The sequence below is a fragment of the Alosa sapidissima genome, chromosome 23 (genome assembly GCF_018492685.1).
Source record: "Alosa sapidissima isolate fAloSap1 chromosome 23, fAloSap1.pri, whole genome shotgun sequence".
Taxonomy (NCBI): Eukaryota; Metazoa; Chordata; class Actinopteri; order Clupeiformes; family Clupeidae; genus Alosa; species Alosa sapidissima.
The window spans coordinates 25,698,388-25,712,185 of NC_055979.1; the positions used below are offsets into that span (position 1 = coordinate 25,698,388).

At 44.0% G+C, this 13,798-nt stretch overlaps 1 protein-coding gene across 2 annotated transcripts in view; it reads left to right on the forward strand.

Moving 5' to 3' along the window:
• The window catches only part of nck2b (NCK adaptor protein 2b), a 52,413-nt gene that overhangs the window by 17,331 nt on the left and 21,284 nt on the right, over nt 1-13,798 (forward strand). Inside the window, exon 2 of one of the 2 annotated variants that reach the window (XM_042079952.1) lies at nt 243-377. The exons of the other annotated variant lie outside the window; for it this stretch is intronic. The gene's annotated coding sequence lies outside the window, so the exon portion shown is untranslated. The remainder of the gene's footprint in view (nt 1-242; nt 378-13,798) is intronic. 2 annotated transcript variants of the gene reach the window in all.

The following is a 13,798-nucleotide window of genomic DNA, read 5'->3' on the forward strand; positions in this document are numbered from 1 at the left end:
TTACCATCACTGGGATGCTCCCCTAGTGAGGGTTCAGCATAAGCAATGGCACACTGGACTGGGGCATACACTTGCCTGAGAGGCCTTTGGGGGGGGGCATCCTCCACCATGCCTGTGTGTGTGTGTGTGTGTGTGTGTGTGTTTGATGGACTGATGGAATAGGGCTTGCTTGGCTACATGGATACGTCCCTCCAGCTGTTGTGTTGACCTTTGCCCTCTCGTCCTCCCTCTTCCTCCTCCAGGTCTTGTCCCCTGGGCCCGCAACACCAAGCCGAGCCGATGAGAACGCGCCGCGCGTCCTGCTTCGGCTAACGCATCTCCAGTCACCATCCCAGAAGTCATCCGAGAAGTAACAGGGTTCAGCGCGATTTCAGTCGGTAGGAATTGTTTTTTTTTTCTTTTGGTTAGTCTTTTTCTATGTTTCATTGACCCTGAAAAGCGTCAACGTTAATGTGACTCATTTGCTCAACAGCTAGTTAAGTAAGTTAGTCAGGAGGCCTTATGAGGAATAAGCAGCTATCAGGAACAAGCCTGGAACAAGCCTGCAACAACTGTGCTTACACTACCGCGTTGACAAGGTTTTGAAGCACACATTCTCGCTCTCATTCTAAGCCTCTTGCTCCCCATGCTGTTCCTACGCTTGTTTGTTGAGTTAGAGGCCTAAATGTTAAGTTAGGAATAGCTAATGAATAAATGTGTCATACATGCCTTTGCAGTTCCTCATGATTGACAGTAGGATAACAGAAACAGATGTTGTTAGTCACTTAACAGTGTCTATCTTTTTTGGGATGGTCACCACAAAATTAAAGATGGGACAGGGCAATCTGACTCACTGTCACTGTTCTGACTGGTATTACACACACACACACACACACACACACACACATTCTCACTCAAGCTATTGAATGGCCAAACGGGCATCTGTTACTAGATGCTTGAGTGTGTGTGTGTGTGTGTGTGTGTGTGTGTGTGTGTGTGTGGTGTGTGTGTTTGTGTATGCATGTGTGTGTGTTAGAGAGAAAGGCGGCCACGCCTGCAGCTCAACTGATCTTGATAATGCAAATGCAGCACAGCAGCCAGGCCCGTCGCCATCTCTCATCTCCCGCCACCAGCACACAGACTCCGGCAGAGGCAGAATGGGAGCTGCCAGACAATGGTGGTCATACTGTTGTCAGTTGTTAAAAAGGGCAATACTAACAAATGCTTTTAACGGCATTTTATAACACGCCATTTTATAACACGGCATTTTATTACACAACATTTTATTACTCTTCATAATGCTGCAGAATGCTCCATTCACTTGAATGGGCCTTCCCAACGTTCGGTGGTCTGCTAACAGACCGTTGCTAAGTATAACAGACCACTGTCGAGGAAAATGGGTTTTGTGCTTCTACTGTAATTCTCATCTTTCATATCACTACGCAAGGACTGGAACTTCATTCAAAAGTGAATGTTTAAAATAAATAAAGAATGTTTGATTCAAGTTCAGCGAACTATTTGTTTCTCAGAAAAAGCCACAATGAAACGGTAACAAATAGGCTATAGCCTAGGCTATGTAGGCTAAAGAGTCATATTGTGGGGAGTTTATTGTTTCGTTTTGGCCGTGTAATAAGCGGGATAATCTATAGAACGCCGGTCATTATTGGGAAATGGGTCCCTTCAGTCTTCCCTAGACTTAAGTTCTAGTCTTCTAGGCTACTGCTTGCATGTGGTGGAGCCGTGTGTTCTTTCCTGTAGTTCTTTTGGTAGAGCTGAGCAAAGCATCATAATGCCAAGGTCACAGCAGAGAGGGTTAAAGCGGAGCTTTAGTCACAGGTTAACGTGTAGTTCTTTTACAGCACCTGGTAAATGCATGCATTTGAATATGAATATGAAGATCTTTTTTTTTCCATAAATAGTGTATTGTGACACGGGTCAGCAGTTTTGCATGTAAAGATTTCTGTTAGAGCTCTTTGTATTCAATACGGTTCGTGTTGATGGGAGCCTTGCCTGGGCAACTGAAATGCAAATCACGTAATGCCAGTTTAAGTTTGCCATTGTGTCTGTGATTGTGTCACTGTCAGAGTAGAAGAGATTTTTTTCTTTTGTCACCAATGATAAGTAGCAAATAGCTTCCGTTTTGTCAGTTGATTTGCCTGTCACTACAAGCCCTACAGGATTAGGATGTGGAGTTTAAATACCACCACAGATATGATGATATTTTTCTTCTGATATAAATTTGTTTTCTGAATTTTGTGTGTCATTGATCAGCTTTTCCCCAACTCTAATACTGACACAGACTTATCTTCAGTTCAGTTTGGGATTTAAAAAACATGAATCCATCTTGGTCATGAGTCATGACCGCTCACAAAGCTGTTGTCCTGTTACATGGCTACATCATCAGCTCTTTGAGTGTGTGTCTGTGTGTGTGTTCCCTGCTCAAAGACCTAATTAATGGTGACTGTGTGCTGTGGGCAGTGTGCAATCAGTGTGTGTGAGAACTAGTGTCGTGCAACAGTGTGTTGAGTCCGAGTTCACCTCATTAGACACTTGGCTACGTCCACTGCAGGGGTCATGACCACATGACTGCTGCACTGACCAAGCATGCACTTCTCTACAAGCTTCTCTACTTTATGCTGTCCTGTTGTTGTTGTTTGTAACAGGGGCCTGTACTACGAAGGGAGCTTAACCTACCCAGATGTAACCCAGGGTTACTTTGTTAAACCGGGGTTGACAAAACCTGGTTATCTTAAGTGGTGTTAATCGGTACTATGACGCTGATTATGAAGTTGATTTGTTGAGCCAGGGTTAACCTAATTGGAGTTTGTGCGCGTTCACATAAAAGGGGCGGGTTGCAGCGCAAGTCACCACTTTCAATTATGACGCGATCTCCTTATTTTAAGGACGAGGAATTATTGTGACAAGTTACGAGGAATTAAAACTCACTCTACGACAAAAATCAAATACGTCGGCAGCAAACATAGCAAGGCAAGGCTGTTGGCAACGTATTGCAGATTGGGTAGCCTAAATGCCTAAAAGTAACGTTTTATTTCCACATGCTCTTCAAATATGTGTTACGGAGGATTAATAGCTTGCGGAATGTCTGAAATGAGTTGAAATAATTAAATTGCCTATTTTGAGTTCATAAAAAGGCCTACAGATGCAACACAATTCAGAAGTGGGCATATAGATTACAGTAATAAGGATAATTGAATGTTTAAGTAGCCCCCATTGACTGATTTAGTGTATGCCTAATCCTCATTTCAGATGCAACACCATTTCCAAACACACAGCAGGTGAAAATGAAACACAAAAACATTATTCAGAATATAGGTTTATATAGTTATAGCTTATTAATAATTCTTAATTATGAAAACATGTAGGCTAGGCCTAGTATGCTTATAGCCTTCACTTGGCCTCTATTTTACAGTTAACAAGAAAAAGGTGTCTTTGAACACTACTGTAAGGCATCAGAGTGTTTAACAGTAGCAGAGGAGTTGGCCATCGCAAAAAATAGTGGAAGGCCGATTATGGAGGGGGTTGAGGGAGGCATTCGGTCGGATTCTGGTGCTGTGGAAATGTGTAGCCTTTATGTGCAGGGTACAGTAATATGACATTCAATTCAACAAGTTTGTTAAAATGGTGATTTTAATTTATTAGGCCTACTGTAGGCTATGTCTGATTTATTTTCGGACAGTAGGCCTAGGCTATTCTTGCTCAGATGTTCAGCATATGTAGGCCTATGTCCGATTTATTTTCGGACATACAGTATTCTTGCTCAGATGTTCAGCATCACCGATGGAATACATAAATTGTCCATGTAAGGGCATTGTGTCTCATCTGACAAAGATAACAAATTCCCTCAGCTGACAATCTATATCTTCATAGAGAATATCGTCCGGGTGTGTGTGTGTGTATATATATATATATATATATCTGGCGGTCTCTAAAACCCCTTACCCTGCGAATAGAGGCCCTCACGATTTGCGCTCCAATGTCGTATGGATCATCCAGGTATACGCCGACATTCTCGGGAGAAATTGTTAGTAGAGGGGTTGTACTTATGAAGGGTTTGGTTAACGGAAACCTCGGGTTAACCAAGAACATAACCTGCTCGGAGCAGGTTTGAGATGCAGCGTAAATTGCCATGGCAGCATACCTTGGTTAAGACCTATCCACCTTTCGTAGTACGGGTTAATCGGGAAGTTACGCCACACGTGATCAAGTTACTCTCGAAGTTACCCAGATAAGCCAGTAACCCCACTTCGTAGTACAGGCCCTAGAAGTCATGTTATTGCCTATGGTTAACGTAAAAATGACTGAATAATTGAGCACATCACCTGTCTGTCAGGGGGGCACTGTGGCTTAAAAGGCTACAGCACCCATACCATGTACGGGTCCAAGTGCCAACGGGGACCCAGGTTCAAATCCAACCTGTGGTCATTTCCTGATCCCACCCCATCTCTCTCTCCCACTCACTTACTGTCAGTCTTTACTTTCCTATCTGAATAAAGGCAAAAAGCCCCCCCAAAAAATACGTAAAAAGGCTCACTGAATGGCTCGCATGGCTGGTCCCTGGCACATGTTCATGTCCTGCACTCCCGTGAAGGAGGGTATGTTTTCATCTGTGTCTGTTTGTTTCTTGGGTAAATTGGTTTGTGAGCAGGATTATGCAAAAAAAGACTGGCCTGATTTTCATTAGGCCTGGTAGAAATGTGTAGTTGGGGCCAAGGAAGAAACATTTGAAACCGATCTGAGCGGCACCTGCGCGACTTTTGTTTTGCCTTCGCTAACGTTATGAGAGACGACTTTAAAGTGGCACCTGCGTTCAGTTTTATCTACACATTGCTTGATGGACAGTATTGGGGGAATAGTGCAGGTGGAAAGGTGAACCTTCAACATCAAGAGTGGTTTGGATGTCACTGTATGATGATGATGAAGATATTGAGAAGAGGGGTTTGGCTGCTAGTGCTCTTGTGTTGGCTCTTCTCATTGGCCGTGGCTGTTGTGTTTGTGTTGGGACTACTAATACTAATCTGAAGCGTGTCAGATGAAAGGCGTAGAGATGAGACGGGAAACAAACACAGATCTGTGTGAGAGTGTGAGGGCCTGACGGCTCATTACTGCTCGGTACTGCTCTGTTCTTGTGTTCCACTTGCTGTGCCATGCTGTGAGATTCTCCTCTCTCTCTCTCTCTCTCTCTCTCTTGTGGGCTTCTTCATCCAGGCCGTACTTCCTACCTTTCCTTCTCGGCCCTTATAGTAGGATACATTTAGAGCGTTCCCACTGTGTGTCAGTTTCTCTGTTTCCACTTTCTGATGAAGAAAAGCTATTTCAGGATCGGCTGCGGTGTGTGAGAAGCACTCGGTGCCCATTGGGCAGGACGGTGACAGCAAACACTGATCCAGCCGGTGAATGTCCGTATGCTGCTCTTGCTGCTGTGCCCTTGCCCTGACCCCTCCTGAGTTGACCACTCCCAAACATGCCCAGGAGCCAAAGCCTCTTCTGTCCTTACATGTTTTCTACCCACTCTGCACACAAGCATCCTTGCTTACATGCAGAACTAAAAGTACCCTGAAAACTTTGCCTTTTTGTAGAGGCAGATCAGAGTGGGATTACGTACGACATCATGGCTTTGAGGTACAGATTCACATGCCAGGGTATATAGACCTAGTCATCGTCAGTCTATTGTGTTGCCTTGAATGCTTTAAAGGTGCAGTCCAGAACTCTCTGAACAGTTGATGAGGTTACTCACTTTCCTTCATAAAACAGAATGGACAGCAAGAGGGCTGCAGGGAACAATAAGCAGAATTTGACAGCAAGTTTTGCTTATTGTGTTGAAAAGCTAAATCTGAACCACCAACAGGCTAACTACACTTGTCTCACAGTCAGCTAGATCAGATTCAAGTCCGGCACCAACATGTCTCTTGATGAAAGTCGAGTCATTAAACCAGTGTATCAGTACCAGTGTATCAAATCAAATCTTTCATAGCTGACGACTGAATGATCATTTCAGGTTTAAATTAGTAATTAGTTTTATACAAATTACATGAGGCAGTGCTGCAGGCAGAGTTCAGAGTTCACGCTTCTCTGAAATGAACACGGTCGTAGTTTGTGTAATTATTTTTATACAAACTACACAAGGCAGTGCTGCAGTCAGAGATGAGAGTTCATGTTTCTCTGAAATGAACATGGGCGTAGTTTGGAACAGAACAGAGAACAGAAATTTGAACATCTTCACATCTTTTGTGCACCAAGTTCTGAACATTTTATGTTTTATGCTACGGTATATGTCAATAAAATTAGTACAAATGTTTGTTCTTTTTAAAAACTGTGTGTGTGTATATATATATATATATATATATATATATATATATATAAAATGTGCTGTAGTGTGTTCTGAACCATTTGGACATTGTGAAATGATAGACTTGAATAAGTTGGTAGACAAAGTTTTACCCATAATAAAGTTCTGTAAATGCATTGTTTGTGCATTTTATTTTCCTGACTTGTGCAGTTATTTGTGTGTGTAAATGATGTGGGTGAGATGGTGTTGACAGCCAGGATCTCCCTGAGAGTGAGAGGTTGGTGCTGATATTTGGACCGCAGAAGGATCCTAAATAACCGAATGCGAAGCTCATTATGTGCTGTCACTCGCACTCTTGTACAGTGGTCAGTCATACTCTGGTACAGTGGTCGTTGTGGTGGTCTGGACAACAGAGGTTGTATGGTGGTCCAATGGCCATTTCGTGTTAAGTGTGTTCCGGTATGGTTCTGAAACTGCATTCAGATATGGTTCTGATTCTGCATTTTAGCTTGAATGTTATTCCACATTTTTGTAAGTTGCTTTGGATTAAAGCGTCTGCTGAATTAATACATGTAAATCTAAATGTAAAGGTAGCTGTAGGGTTTTGGATTCTAACGGTGGATTATATGTGGTTTGATGGTCAGCAAGCCTAGGCCGTGAGACTAGATGTAGTGAGGGGCCTGGACAACAGGAGAATTTAACGTCTGGTTCAAAAAAGTTGTGAAAAAGCCACTTCATGTTGATCCTCCAGACTTCAGTAAGCTAAGAAAAATCTTATTTGCATGATGTATCAATTCACTGTTGCAAGGTGATGAACGGTAACATGACTAGATGGTTGTATTTCCTGTGCTGGAGCTGATGCTGGCCTTCAGATCAGGTTGGGGCAGCCGTGGCCTACTGGTTAGCGCTTCGGACTTGTAACCGGAGGGTTGCCGGTTCGAACCCTGACCAGTAGGAACGGCTGAAGTGCCCTTGAGCAAGGCACCTAACCCCTAACTGCTCCCCGAGCGCCGCTGTAGCAGGCAGCTCACTGCGTCGGGATTAGTGTGTGCTTCACCTCACTGTGTATTCACTGTGTGCTGAGTGTGTTTCACTAATTCACGGATTGGGATAAATGCAGAGACCAAATTTCCCTCATGGGATCAAAAGAGTATATATACTTATACTTATACTTATACTTACTAGGGTCCTGGGTCAGCTGAGATGATTAGGCCTGCTGCTGCTTCCCAGACACAGGGCTCTGTGGGAGAATGAGCAGCGCTAACTTGGCCTGATACGTTAAACGGGACTCGGCTGCGATGTGCCGTCCCCTGTGAATAGAAAGCGTGGGATTGCAGTTCCATGTGAGGTGGGAGGGAGGCGGAGAGGTAACAGCCCTCCTTCCCTCTCTCTATATGCTGGCTTGGCTAAATCACCGTGGATTCGTGCATGGTTGCCCAGCAAAATTCCTATTTGGTCTCTGGAAGTGCGGCTTTTTCACAAACCAGCATTCCTTTCCTTTCAAGTACGGAGAGCCATGGAGAGGCATTTCTGGCGAGGCTGACGAAGTTGAATGGATGGTGACGTACGTAAGCAACACACAGAGTGGACACAAACTCACCAGAGCTTGCCCCCGCTGGAGCGCGTCTTGCCCTGGGCTAGCTTACTGTTGTATTACCACAGACTGCAGCTATAAAGGTCAATTAAACTTTCAGACGACAAGCGTTGCTCGTCAAAAACAAATTGTTGCCGACTGATGTCGTGGAGCTGAAGGCTTTCATAGTCTAGTGCCAAAGACAAGTTTGGTCTCTTTTTACGTCTTTTGCGTCAATTATAAATTGACCTTAAGACTCATCCAGCTCCAAAAACTGGTTGTCTGAATGTTCCTTCCTGATATACTGCCTTGCCTCAATCCAGCCTGCACACAGACACACACATCCAGCATATGATCAGTAGTGCGTCAGATAATGTTGTCATGCTGTAGGTGTCGAGCTATTGGACATTTGTTTGAATTACTTAATTCTGTGATAATAACCCTTTTTAGATCACCTTGATAACCGTTAATAATTGTTGTTTTTAGGTTATAGTTACTGTTCCATGATGCTGATTCAGAAATGGCCTATCAATTGGAACTGCAGGAAGTAGAACATTTAAATTGGCCTTGAACTAAAAGTGTTTGTGCCAAGTGTTTATGATGTGACGTGAGCTGTGGGCTGTTCACCTCACCTCAAAGTGAAACTTAAGTCAGTTACAACCAACTTGTTCATGTAGATATTCTCGCTGTTTGAAGATTAAAACCTTTTTCTCCTTCATCTCTATCTTCTGGTCCCTCCAATGACTTCATCACACTCGTGGTCTTCTATCCACCTTGTGTCTTAAGCTAATCGTCTCTCTAGAGAATCTGACTGACTGTCTCTGTGTGGGTATTCTTCTGTCTCCATGGCTTCCTCCTTTCTCTCTGGTGATCCCCCTTGTCCTCCTCTTCCCCTCTTCCTCTCCCTCCTCTCTGTCATCCTCATCTTCCTCTCTGTCCTCCTCCTCTTCTTCCCCCTCTTCCTCTTCCTCTCTGTCCTCCCCCTTTTCCTCTCCTCCTCTCTGTCCTCCCCCTCTTCCTCTCCCTCTGCTCTCTGTCCTCCTCCTCTTCCTTGTGTCTGTCAGGGGTCAGGGGTCATGGCGTTCCCAGCGATTAGCTTGCAAGAGACCGTGGTCACATGACCGGCCTGGTCAAGAGGCCAGCGAACTGACACCACAGAGAATAAGCATAAGCAGATGCGCAGATGTTGCTTTGGGAACACACACATACACACACACACACACACACAGGTGCACACACATAACAACAACAACAACACACAATGATGATATTTATCTTTTGTATCTGGGAGCCATGTCCACAATGTCTCATGTCTTCCTGTCTATAACTCTACAACTCCCCCCGTCTTAAATCATCTTTTAGAATCACTCACACACACTCATTCTTGCCACATTCTCCTGTAGAATAAATACTGGAGTAATGCATACTCTATACATGTAGACTTACACACACACACAACACACACACCACACACACCATACACAACACACACACACACACACACACACACACACACACACACACACACACACACACACACACACACACACACACACACACAGAAAGTTGTAAAGATGCAGCTGCACTGCCAAATGCATGTTTATGTTTCTGCTGAGTAACTAGAGCATGTCGAATTCTTTTTCACACACACACACACACACACATCAAGATGTTAGCATAATTGCTAATAAGGAGGTCCTGCCTGTACGTTTCTCCACTTCCTCAGGGCTTTCCCACTAGCAGATGGAAAACATAGTGTGTGTGCAAGCCTTTTGAAAGGTCTTGAGAGACAGAATGTGTGTGTGTGTGTGTGTGTGTCTGTGTGTGTGTGTGTTTGACAGACTCAACTGTGCCCTTCTTTGCTTTAAAGCTTTAAGGTAGCATGTAGTAGTGTGACACAAAGTATGCAGAACACACACTCATCCAGATTAGTCTTGAAGTCTATTACTCACCTGTAGGTTCTCTAAACATGTACAGTACCTTATCAGATACCTCAGTGATCACAGGTTGGTTTTGGCATCACTGGTTTTGAACAGCTGTTGAATTTCATACTTCAGTTGGTCCTTTTAATACTTTGCTGGTGATGTTGGTGTTTCGTACATGTGAGCGTGTGTGTTTGCGCTTGAATTGATGAGGTGCCCCTGGCTCTGAGCAGCTGGAGAAAAAAAGCGGTTGTATTATCCATTTGAGAAATGCACATTTGTGTGTGTGTGTGTGTGTGGCGTAATGTACTGTGGTGTCAGGTTCTCTGTCACGAGCTGATAGAGTTGTGCAGTTGTCCGTGTTTGTTGCGTTCCACAGAGGGGCTGGGGAGCCACATGCTCCAGCATAAAGAAGCCCAAACATAGACGTCTCTCTCAGAGGAAAAGGACTTGGACTCTTAAGGGCCGCTCACACCTAGAGCGATAACTATAACGATAACAGCAAAAGAGTATCGCTCTAGCTGATATGAATGACAACGTCCACACATAAACTGTAACGATAACGACATGAAGAATGATATCATTTGGGATCTCTTTCAGAGCATTTTTTAGAACAATAAAAAAGCTGACAGCCAATCAGAATTGTATTCCTCACATTCATTTCACTTGCATTAAAACACTCTCTTTAGTGTACTCGTTCACTCTCTTTAGTGTACTCGTTCACTCTCTTTAGTGTACTCGTTCACCTTTCTTTTTAAAAGCATTAAAGCACTCTCTTTAGTGTACTCGTTCACTCTCTTTAGTGTACTCGTTCACCTTTCTTTTTAAAAGCATTAAAGCACTCTCTTTAGTGTACTCGTTCACTCTCTTTAGTGTACTCGTTCACCTTTCTTTTTAAAAGCATTAAAACACTCTCTAGTGTACTCGTTCACTCTCTTTAGTGTACTCGTTCACTCTCTTTAGTGTACTCGTTCACCTTTCTTTTTAAAAGCATTAAAGCACTCTCTTAAGTGTACTCGTTCACTCTCTTTAGTGTACTCGTTCACACTCTTTAGTGTATTCGTTCACCTTTCTTTTTAAAAGCAGAAACATGTCTGAAGTATACACACAAACAAGGCATCAAACTGGCGTTTTAATATATTTTTATATACACTGTATATATTTATAAAGCTAGGTGGAGGTATGAGAGTGGTCAGACATGTCACACACATGCTGGATCTTAGAGCTGTTGAGCTCTGTGAGTGGTCCGATTTAAGCTGCTCTGGAATCCCTCTTTGGTATTTATGCAGTTCGTTGACTCCATACAGCAGTAGACAGAGTTTGAGTGAGAGCCCCTTATCAGTGAGTATTAATGTAGACTTAAGATTAACGTCCATCTTACTTTTAGATTATTATTTTTATAATGTAGTCCTTTACATCAAGGTAAGTGCATAGTTTGTTTAGATGAATCAGTATGAGGGAAGGACCGTGGCCAACCAGTCCAGTCATTTCATTCCAAAGGTGACCACATACACAACAGTCTTACACGATGTCGCCAGAGGAGGCGAATTAATGGTCCTTAAACAAGTACCTGGAAAAGCATAAGCTGCGGAGATCCATAAGGTAGAAAATCTGAAGCAGGATCCCAGTGTACAGTTGTCAGGTGGCATTGGTGACGAGCGCTAGCCTGACTTACCCAGGGCAAGCCCCATATCTTTCAGCCAATACTGAGATGTGGCATCTGTCAGGATGACTGGCTGCTTGTGTCCATTTAAAGACTCTGACTCTGATCTCCACTGCCTTTTGGGAAAAGCCAGTATGGATTTTGCCAGCTGCTGGCTGTGCGCTCATCTTATCGCTGCAGCTCATGATGACTTTGACTGGTGGCACTGGTGCCTGCAGCTCTGAGTTGGCAGCATGTGGCATCTTCTAGCTGTGTGTGTGTGTGTGTGTGTGTGTGTGTGTGTGTGTGTGTGTGTGTGTGTGTGCAGACAGCTGCTGCTGATAGAGATGCTGGGCTGTTGGAGGTGGAAAAAAAGATACCTGTAGAAATTCTGTCAGCTGGGTAATGTGTAAAGCAAATCTGAAAAGGGGATATGACGCCCTGATTTGGTCCTAAATGATGATGTGTAGGTGATATGACACCCTGATTTGGTCATAAATGATGATGTGTAGGTGATATGACACCCTGATTTGGTCATAAATGATGATGTGTAGGTGATATGACACCCTGATTTTGTCCTAAATGATGATGTGTAGGTGATATGACTCCCTGATTTTGTCCTAAATGATGATGTGTAGCCAATGAAATGTTTGAAGGCCTACCTCTGCAGTGTGTTCATGCCATGCATTCTTTCTAGCTTAATGCTGAACATGACGGATTTAGCTAATCCTCCCTTAGTACATAGGTTGCACACGTACATGCACACTCACTCACACACCAACAGACCGTTGTTCTGCAAAATGTTTATTCTCGAAGGATTTTTCCACTGTTTAACAGCATGTGCAATATGTTAAGTTGCGCAGATGCATAAAATAGTTTGTGCATTGGTTCAACTTACAAAAAAAAAATCTGACAAATTCATGAAGAATTATCATACTCCTGTGATCGCCATCTCAGATGTCTCAGATAAACCACTCTGTGACATTCATGCTCAATCTAAGCCAGAGTTGATGAGTCATAGCAAGGATATTAATGATTTAACATGAGTTGGAATCATCCTTCAAGCAGTAAGCAGAGCTCATGTGCAATTGCTGGAAAAAGAGTACAGGACTATGATTATGACGGAAGAGATTTGTCAGCGCCTTTGACATGTAACAAACGGGTTACACCAGGCACGTAACTGAAGCATTCCATTCACAGAGTTTAAAAATAGTTTTAGAACTGGTCTGATTATTTCTAATGTACGTGACACTGTCACATCTGGTGTAGCCCGTTCTTAGGATTATACCGGTAAGTGCTGTATATACTCCTTTGATCCTGTGAGGGAAATTTGGTCTCTGCATTTATCCCAATCCGTGAATTAGTGAAACACACTCAGCACACAGTGAACACACAGCGAGGTGAAGCACACACTAATCCCGGCGCAGTGAGCTGCCTGCAACAACAGCGGCGCTCGGGGAGCAGTGAGGGGTTAGGTGCCTTGCTCAAGGGCACTTCAGCCGTTCCTACTGGTCGGGGTTAGAACCGGCAACCCTCCGGTTAAGTATAAGTATATATACTCTTTTGATCCCGTGAGGGGAAATTTGGTCTCTGCCTTTATCCCAATCCATGAATTTGTGAAACATACTCAGCACCTGTCATACCAGCACACAGTGAACACACAGCGAGGTGAAGCACACACTAATCCCGGCGCAGTGAGCTGCCTGCAACAACAGCGGCGCTCGGGGAGCAGTGAGGGGTTAGGTGCCTTGCTCAAGGGCACTTCAGCCGTGCCTACTGGTCGGGGTTAGAACCGGCAACCCTCCGGTTAAGTATAAGTATATATACTCTTTTGATCCCGTGAGGGGAAATTTGGTCTCTGCCTTTATCCCAATCCATGAATTTGTGAAACATACTCAGCACCTGTCATACCAGCACACAGTGAACACACAGCGAGGTGAAGCACACACTAATCCCGGCGCAGTGAGCTGCCTGCAACAACAGCGGCACTCGGGGAGCAGTGAGGGGTTAGGCGCCTTGCTCAAGGGCACTTCAGCCGTGCCTACTGGTCGGGGTTCGAACCGGCAACCTTCCGGTTACAAGTCCGAAGCGCTAACCAGTAGGCACGGCTGCCCCCAGTTATGTGCCCGGTGTGGCCTGCACACACAATTGACCTCTTTCTGGAATGGCCCACCGCGCATTCCTGAATTCTAGTTCTTGGGCTGTAGCCAAACACAAATGAAAATAAAGAAATGTATTTTTTCAAGTTCACTGTCTGTACATGTCTGTATTAATAAAAGGAGTGGTTCACTGCTTTTGTTGTGAATCACCCTCCCTGAATGTAGGGCAGTTGCTCTCACGTATCCAAATTGGTCTCAGCCAACATCATCAAAACA